Source organism: Papaver somniferum, chromosome 7 (genome assembly GCF_003573695.1).
Source record: "Papaver somniferum cultivar HN1 chromosome 7, ASM357369v1, whole genome shotgun sequence".
NCBI classification, from domain to species: Eukaryota; Viridiplantae; Streptophyta; class Magnoliopsida; order Ranunculales; family Papaveraceae; genus Papaver; species Papaver somniferum.
In genome coordinates, this window is record NC_039364.1 from 117,956,755 (window position 1) to 117,965,843 (window position 9,089).

At 34.4% G+C, this 9,089-nt stretch overlaps 1 long non-coding RNA gene across 9 annotated transcripts; it reads left to right on the plus strand.

The window, feature by feature from the left end:
- The first annotated feature begins 5,204 nt into the window (after positions 1-5,204).
- LOC113298236 lies at positions 5,205-7,990 on the plus strand. 9 transcript variants are annotated; one of them, XR_003334115.1, is made up of 5 exons: positions 5,205-5,300; positions 5,689-5,730; positions 7,088-7,270; positions 7,357-7,450; positions 7,574-7,990. It is a non-coding gene; the product is annotated as an uncharacterized LOC113298236 (long non-coding RNA). The 9 variants fall into 9 exon arrangements; XR_003334108.1 differs by having other exon boundaries at positions 5,219-5,338; XR_003334114.1 differs by lacking the exon at positions 5,205-5,300 and adding an exon at positions 5,322-5,363.
- Positions 7,991-9,089: the final 1,099 nt, after the last annotated feature.

Here is a 9,089-nt window from a genome sequence, read left to right on the forward strand (position 1 = left end):
TCATTGATTCTACTTTAGCCACCAAATTGCATTGTGACATTCAACCTACTGCACACTTGTTGGTTACTGTTGCAAATGGAGAGAGGACTGTCAGCTCTGGAATGTGTCCTCAACTACAATGGTCTATGCAAGATTATCAATTCAGTGGTGATTTGAGACTCTTTCCCTTGGATGGCTGTGATATTGTCTTGGGGGCAGACTGACTAAGAAGGTTAGGTAATGTCATGTTCAACTTTGCCAAGCTCAGCATCTCCGTCAAACACCAAGGTGAGACAATAACTTTAACTGGTGTCAAAAATTCTTCTTCTCTTATGATGATGAGCAGTAAGGCTGTTAAGGAATTTTTCAAGAAAAACACTCATGGCTTGCTGGGCCAATTATTTTCAATAACCCCTACCACTACCTCTCAACCAATTCCTCCTTCCATATCTCAGATATTATATTCTTATGAAGATGTATTTCAAGAACCTACTGACTTACCACCTACCAGAAATTTGGACCACACCATTCCACTTGAGCCAAATTCAGTTCCTCCTAACCAAAGAGCCTATAAATGCCCCTACATTCAGAAATCTGTGGTTGAAAAATTGGTGAAAGACATGCTTGCTCATGGCATTATTCAACCCAGTCATAGTCCATTTTCTTCTCCCATTCTTTTAATAAAGAAGAAGGACAATTCCTGGAGGTTTTGCGTGGATTATAGGAAACTGAATGACATCACTATTAAGGATGGATTTCCAATTCCAATTATAGATGAGTTGTTGGATGAATTATTTGGTTCTGGGGTCTTCACCAAAATTGATCTGAGATCAGGGTATCACCAAATTCTAGTTCATCCTTCTGATATTTTTAAAACAACATTCAAAACACATCATGGACACTATGAATTCAAGGTTATGCAATTTGGGCTCACTAATGCTCCTGCTTCCTTTCAAGCCTTGATGAATGAAATTTTTCAACCTTATCTTAGAAAGTTCATTTTGGTGTTTTTTGATGATATATTGGTCTACAGTCCTGATTTATCTACTCATCTTCAACATCTAGAAATCACCTTACAATTACTCAGGCAACATAAGCTATGTGCAATGTTCTCTAAATGTTGTTTTGCTCAGACTGAACTCGAATATCTAGGCCACATTATATCTTCTCAAGGGGTAGTTGCTGACCCAACTAAGGTTGCTAGCATGACCTCATGGCCTCAACCAACCACCTTGAAGGAATTAAGAGGTTTCTTAGGTCCCAAAGGGTATTACTGGAAGTTTGTACAACATTATGGATTGATAAGCAAACCTCTCACAGATTTGCTCAAGAAGAACTCCTTCCCATGGTCTCCAGCAGCCACTCAGGCCTTCATTAATCTTAAAGTTGCTATGGTTAGTGCTCCTGTTTTAGCCTTACCAAATTTCTCCAAGCAATTTGTGCTAGAAACTGATGCCAGTGGAGTTGGTATTGGTGTTGTATTGATGCAAGAGGGCAGATCCATCTGTTTTTTCAGTAAACCACTTGGTCCTAAAGCATTGTCCCTTTCCACTTATGAAAAGGAATTGCTGGCTATAGTTCGGGCAGTAAAGAAGTGAAAGTACTATTTACAGGGTAATAAATTTCTCATTCAGACAGATCACCAGAGCATTAAATATTTTCTTGATCAGAATATTACTACTACACTTCAACAAAAATGGTTGATGAAGTTGTTGGGGTTTGACTATGAGATTAAATATAAAAGTGAAGTGGAGAACAAACTGGCTGATGCTCTTTCTAGAAGATCCCATGACACTGCCACCTGCAATCTACTTACTACCACTTCACCCAAATGGGCACAGGATTTAATCATGAGTTACACTGATGATCCTAAGGCTCAACAATTGATTCCTCAACTCTTAGTTGACCCCACTGCAATCCAGGATTTCTCTTATCAAGATGGCCTTTTGAGGTACAAGAACATACTCTATGTGGGTATTACCAATGATATGAGACACACAATCTTGGCTTCTATTCATTCCTCAGCTGTTAGAGGGCATTCTGGAATTCAAGCAACTCATACTAGAGCTAAAACTTATTTTTACTGGCCTAGCATGAAAAAAGCAGTTCTTAGCTTTGTTAGCAATTGTGATGTGTGTCAGAGAAACAAACATTCTCACTCTTTTCCAGCAGGGTTATTACAACCATTGCCAATTCCTGAGCAAGCTTGGCAATACATCTCAATGGATTTTATTGAAGGGCATCCCTTAAGTGAGTTACACTGATTTTATTACAACAATCCCTTAAGCTTTCCAATTCATGAGTTACACTGATTTTATTACAACAATCCCTTAAGTTAGTCGGTAGCCGTCTTCTCTACGCGTCGCGTGAGTGTTGGTTGTTCTAGATCCAACATTGTATTTAATTGCTCTTCCCTGAGCTTGTAAGAACTAATGAGAAATTTGATAAATAAAACTTGAGGCTGGTTCTTCGAATCAGAGTTACTTTTCTTACTAATTGATGATCTAATTGTACTAAGACTAGTACAAAGTAAAGTTCTACAAAGGAAGAAGGGCCAAGTTCTACGTGATACTCATTCAAATCCACGAGATCAATTATCATCTTGAGAGAGTGAAAAGATGAATCCAATATGCAAAAAGAATGAGAACAATTTGAGGTCGTATGAGGCAGTTATGAACAAAACAGTCGAGCCACAAATAGAGTTTCACCCAGCATAAACTATCAACATATATGGAAGTTTATATGTGCCGATAATTACCCAAAAAGTGTGTAGAAAAGACTCGAAATTTGAAGTTTTAACTGGTGACAGGTAAAACAATTTATATTTGGCAATAGTTTGTCAGAAAGTATCCAGAAAACTAAAATTTTTGGGTACCAACTATCGACAATTGTGAATGTTTATATGTGCCGATAATTATACAAAAGGGGTACAAGAAACTTTGATTTTAGAGCTTCAAATATCGCCAAATAGGGGAAGTTTTATTTGCTGATAGTTTCTAGATGGAAGGCACATGTTGGACATATTTTTGACTTCTAAACAAGAATACTTGGTCCCAATGGGTATCGAACACCTATATGTCGTGAGTACTATTTAAGAAGACCTTCTAATCTTTTAGAGCACATATAGATATATTAAAACAACAAGATGAACAAGGAGCTCGGTCTTGGAGTTGTAATTGATCATCAAGATCTTCGGGGTTTGCTTTTATTGTTTTGTTTTTATATCTTCCATGGATATTGAGAAATACGCCATGAGTTGTTAAACCTTTCATATTGGTAAATGATGTAATCAGATATCAAAAACATGTTGTTAGAGCATTGCCCGGTTGAACCCACCAAGCGTTGGTATGCCAAGTTTGGTTGTCATATTTTAGTATCAAAACTCAATTAGAGTCGCTTGATTAGATGTACTAGAGTTAACTTCATTTAGGTTAGACTCGAAAGTCTAGTAACGTTGAGACATACAAGTATTACTCTGAAGACCTGAAGATCGTAAAGACGTATCGACCACAATGTAGACATCATCCTTCCACTTGAGGTTAGTAATACTGACTTGACTTGTTTTCATTCCTATCGTTGCTTTCAAGTCGTCTAAGATTGAAAACATAACATGCGGGGTTATATTTAATGCTCTAGTATTAGACTTGGTCATTTTATTATGATCAAAGTGTCAAGGAAGAATATTTGATTACGAAGTATAACATTTATCTTTTGAAATTCATAAATGCGGCATCCACATAATCTATGTAACTGGTTACTTGATTGTGTATCGGATACGTATGTGATTTCATCCTAGGAAACTATGTTTGGTTACATATGATTAAAGGAAGTACATATACAAAACTTGTTTCGTAAGCGATAAAGGTCACTCAGACTAGATCAAAGTACTGACGGGATCTTTAGAACTGTTTTTAGATCTAAAGACAACTTGTGATCATCCATTGTTAACAGACTTCAATTTGTGTGTGGTCGATCATAAGTGGATTCAAGCTTGTGGTGCGCATGTACACAAGAAGGCGATTGAAGATTTGAAGACAAGAGGATTTTTCTTATTGGTTTTTGTATCTCGTGATTTTTGCACACATCTTGATCGGCTGGGATCCAACTAGATATTGTTTATCTTTGATAATTTTGTGATTATCTAGTTGAATAGATCAGCATATATTTAAAATTCTCTTTGAGATCTATTTAGATTGATTGCGTATTTAGATATAATTACTTCGGTAATAAGGATCTTGATTGATCAAAACCAGACAAAGGAGTTTACTTGTTAGACAGAAGAGCCTTTTTCGTACTCAACATATCTTTATCTTAAAGATTGAATAAAGTGGTTACCAAACAACTTTGTTCCTTTACTGTTTGGAAGACGAACAAAGGAGTTGAGTGCTTAAGACTTTACATCGATAAAGCAACTCAAGATAGTGATTTTCTATCTTGGGATTCACTTGCGTGACCAGATGGTCGTAGACACAACTCAAGATAGGGGTAGATTACCTGGTATCAACTATACGAAGTTGGATTTGTACTTTGTATAGCGGCTTAATTCTGAGAGTATTAAAAACTGGACTAGGTGCCAGGTTTTTTTTTGTATTTGCAGTTTCCTCGTTAACAAAATCTTGTTGTGTCATTTACTTTACTTCTGCATTATAATTGTTTTATTATAATAAAGTAAATAACCCTTGTACGTTAAATTCTAATCACTTGACATCGATCTTATAGTTAATCGGTCTTGTACATAACTATTGTCAAGTGAATACCTTGTTGTTGTATTGTCTCGATTTTGTCCATCGACGATCACACTTGGTATTAGACTTATAGGTTGAAACGAAAAACGTACCCTCGTAATTTCACATGTTACTTGATTAATGCATAGTTTTGTTATCTTAACCAAATCATTATCGTTCTTTTTCTATTATTTAATATCCAAATTGAGTAATTTGTAACACTGAATTGTTACACTAATTTGTGTGACAGATGTTGTTACACAAATAGGTGTGACATCATTAAAAAGTGTAACAATAAATATTTACCTAATTATATTTTATTACTAATTAATTTAGTCATACTTAACAGTGTAGCAAATTATCCATCCCAATAAAAAAATTAAGAATACATATATAAATAATAAATAAAATAAAATTAAGTGGAAATAAATTTGTAGTTATCGCCAAAATATATAGTCGGAATATAACATTTTCCCTCTCTCGCGTGTTTTACTCCCATAATGTAGATAACCGGTAACCACATTTTATACACGGTTATTATATATTAAATCCTAAAGAAAGACGGAAAGTAAAAAACAATACTTATCTTTGGTCGAGGTATTCTCTCACTCCTCCAATTCTTTCAGTACTTCTTGGTAATCTCCGCTATCCATCTACAAAGTAACGATGCATCTGATATTTCCCTTTACTTTTTTTTTTTTAATTTTTTTTGATTTCGTTAAGCCTTAAATCATCTTCTTCTGAAAGGTTTGTACCACCCTTGTGTTCTTAATTAAATCATGAGATTCCGGTACTATTCTACCCTAATTTGTCAGATAACTTATTAACACGATTGGGATTTCGTTTAATTGCAGATAAAAATTGTTGTTAGGGTTTTCTGTAGATTAATTTTGTTAATCTAATAATAGTTTTTTTTCTGCCCTAATTGATCCTTCACTATTCCTCTGCCTATGTAATTGATGTTTTCCTTAATTTTTATTTTCAGGTTAAAAGAAACAGTTGGGACGTTGTGAGGCAATCACATCAGGTCAATATGAGATAATACTATGGTTCCTTTGTTAATATACTGTATTTCTCTTTTTGGTGATAATTTATATGATGCATAGCCAATTAGTTAACTTGTTAATTTGTGCACAATTTCTTGTGATTTTATTGTTATACGAACAATATGGGTCTGATTCATTGTTGAATAATTTGGTGTCTCTTATCACTGTGAGCAACATTTGACAAATCCCGTGGCTACCTATTGAATCATAATTACCCATCCTTGTTTCACTTGTATCATCCTTAGGGACATCTAATAGATATCTTAATATTATTACTATTTGATATGGATATATGTTCTGTTTTCTCTTATTGAGGATTTGCAGTTCTCTTCATATTATTACTATGTGTATATTAGTATTTGTAACTAGAAAATGTTTACAGGCATACAAACATGAAACCATTTACAAACATGTTTTCTGGTTGATATGGATCTGCTTGGAAACATTTCCTTCATCTTTTTGGTAGATTTGATTGTCTATTTTTATGACCTGGTGTTTGGCAGCCTACAGAAATTCATGCCCACAACGTGTTTGACAAAAGTCCAAAGTGAGAATGGGGTGTCAATGAACTTACTCTATTATCTTTCAAAAGACTTGAGAGACATCAAGCACCATCTTTGTTTGGCTGTACTGACAAGAATGAGTAATTTGTTGAAAAAATACATACATAAAAATATGTATCTACAAATTTTTGGATGTTGACTTACATGTTGAGATTGTTAATAACTTGGATAGTTTCTGACACTTGCACTCATTTGTATTTCACTTTGAGTACCAATGTCGGTTCTTACGGTAGTTTTCCTTGGTCGGGAATTAAGTTTAATGAATTCACAAGATCCAACCTAAATGACACCATATGGTCACGTGGCCATTTAAGAAGTTGGGTGCATACAGACTGATCCACTATACACATCCATTATATATGTACCATTAACCATGTGATGTTGGATAAAATGTCTTATCTTAATATGGGTGTTCTAAGGTCATCTGCTGTTGTCTTTTGTGCCAGATTTTAATCTAATTTTTAATTATAAAACACTTTCTACTTGTCTTGTTAGGTAAGTTCAGTAGCTCACCCATGTTTGATAACAATTCATATCTTGTTCGTTGGTAGTAAAATTTTGAAGCATGTTTATTACTTCATTGTCTATTAGATTAGTTCACTCTACCTTGATCCTTGTACCACACTTTACACTTTGTACACATGTTATTGATTGGTAAGTTCAGTTTATCAATTTGGGATGCCAATGATCAGTTGGCTAATACTGTGATTTTAAAAATACTTTACTACTTAAAATGCTTAACGGTTTGGTGTTTGTAAATGATAAAACGTTGTAGAAGGGATGGAAACCACCAAGCGACTTGGGAGGCTTTTTTGGGGGAAGACTCTGAGTACAGTGATGATGGTCCCTTGAAGGAAGACGACGGTAAAGCGGTAAAACTAACTCCTGCTCGGATTGTGCAAATACGAAGATGGATACTTTTTCGACGTGACATTGAGGGTGTTGCCAACTATTATGCGTATGTACTCGAACTTCTCCAACAAAATGAAATTGATTTAATTAATTTTTTTATTGAAGTTGACTGTTTGGTATTTATAATTGTAGCTACTATTCTGATCACGTTCTACCTAGATCTGTGGGTGATGAGATGGATGAAGTTGAGGGGCAAATAAAGTTTATAGGCTGGTTACGTAATTAGGTATTTGCACTTTCTTTATGAAAGACAATTCAGAATGAAATGACAAATTGAAATTACTTACTCTATTTTCAAGATCAGATATTAGATTTTATGCCAATCTCTGTTCTTTTATTTGTTGGCTAGTTGTTGGAAGAAGATAAATGCAGAATTGTGGCAATATGTCAAAGGTCCTACTGGAGCTAAAGAATATTCAAGTTACCGTGTAAATGGGTTTTTCTTTTCTCCTTTCTCACAAGACAGTAGTCGTGTTATTCAAGATAACAGCGTTTGTATGGAGGCAGTCACCACATACAGGAGTAAAAAAAAGAGAAAAGATCCCAGTTGATTAAATGACCAGGTGGTATGGGATTATCAAGCAAATATTGGAGGTTGCAATATAAATTTTGAAGATCAAACTTTGTTTACCTTGTTAGGTAGAGTTTTATGTTTTAATTTATAACAATTATAGTTTTCATTGTTTAGTGTTTTAAGAATGTGTTGAGGATATTAGTTGATGTTGAAACAAATTTCTTTTTATTAATTTAATTTCTATTGTTTTTTTTGGGGACTATTTTTTATAATATCATGCGCATCTAACAATGAGGTGGGTTCTTAATTACTGCCTAATTTGTGACACTAATATATGTAAGAGATTTGATATACTTTTTAGTGTGATTTAAATTAATTAAAGTCACACTTATTAGTGTGACTACTGATGTGTAATAAAAGAATAACACCATATTTGTTACACTAATAAGTGTGATAATAAATAAGATGTCGCACATATTTGTGTAACAAAATGCCTGATTTGGTGTGTATGATTGTACGAATATTTGTTTAGGAGCGCCACTAAATAACCGTGGATGGATATATATGTTGGGTGCAATATTCAAAACACAAGGAAAAATCCGATAAACAAAAGGTGTTGATACTTAGCTTTTTTATGATGGAAGTGACTAATTTGACGACAACGAATGAGCCCTCAGACTTCCGCAGCAATAATACGGAAAAACTTTGGAAAAACAAAGTAACTCACGTGTTCAACACGCTATCCTTAAGATATTAGTTCCCGTCAACACTCAAGAGTGATGTTATAGCCCTCACAGGACGGATGCCTCCAGGATAAAACACCATACTACTAGCATATATTGTAGTAGATGCTCAACTTGAACTTGGAAACTCCGAAAAAACCCTTAAGAAAAATCGCGAAATCTTAAGAAAATAATAGAAAATTATTGTTCTTTAAGGATCACAAAAAATATAGAGAAACCTTTTCCTTAGATTATCTCAAAAGTACGAGAAAAGCTTGTTTATATACTTGAATAATAAAACTTAAGAAGTGGAACTCCCCGATGTGGGATTAAAATGTTTATAAAGTCTTTCAACACAACTTAAGAAGTGGGAACTCCCCGATGTGAGACTAATAAGTTTTTTCATTCACAAAAGAAAACAAAAAATTATCTTAAAAGCCATAAAAATCATTGTTTTATTAATTATTTTCCTACAATCTTACAATCCCCACATGAACAAAAACCTCAGTAAAACATGAGAAACACAAAAAGATCTAGGAAAATCAACACCCCAATCCCACGACCCGAACTGACCGAATAGACATACGGGTCGTGCATGTTGAAGTCATACTAGCCATTTCAACGTCTCC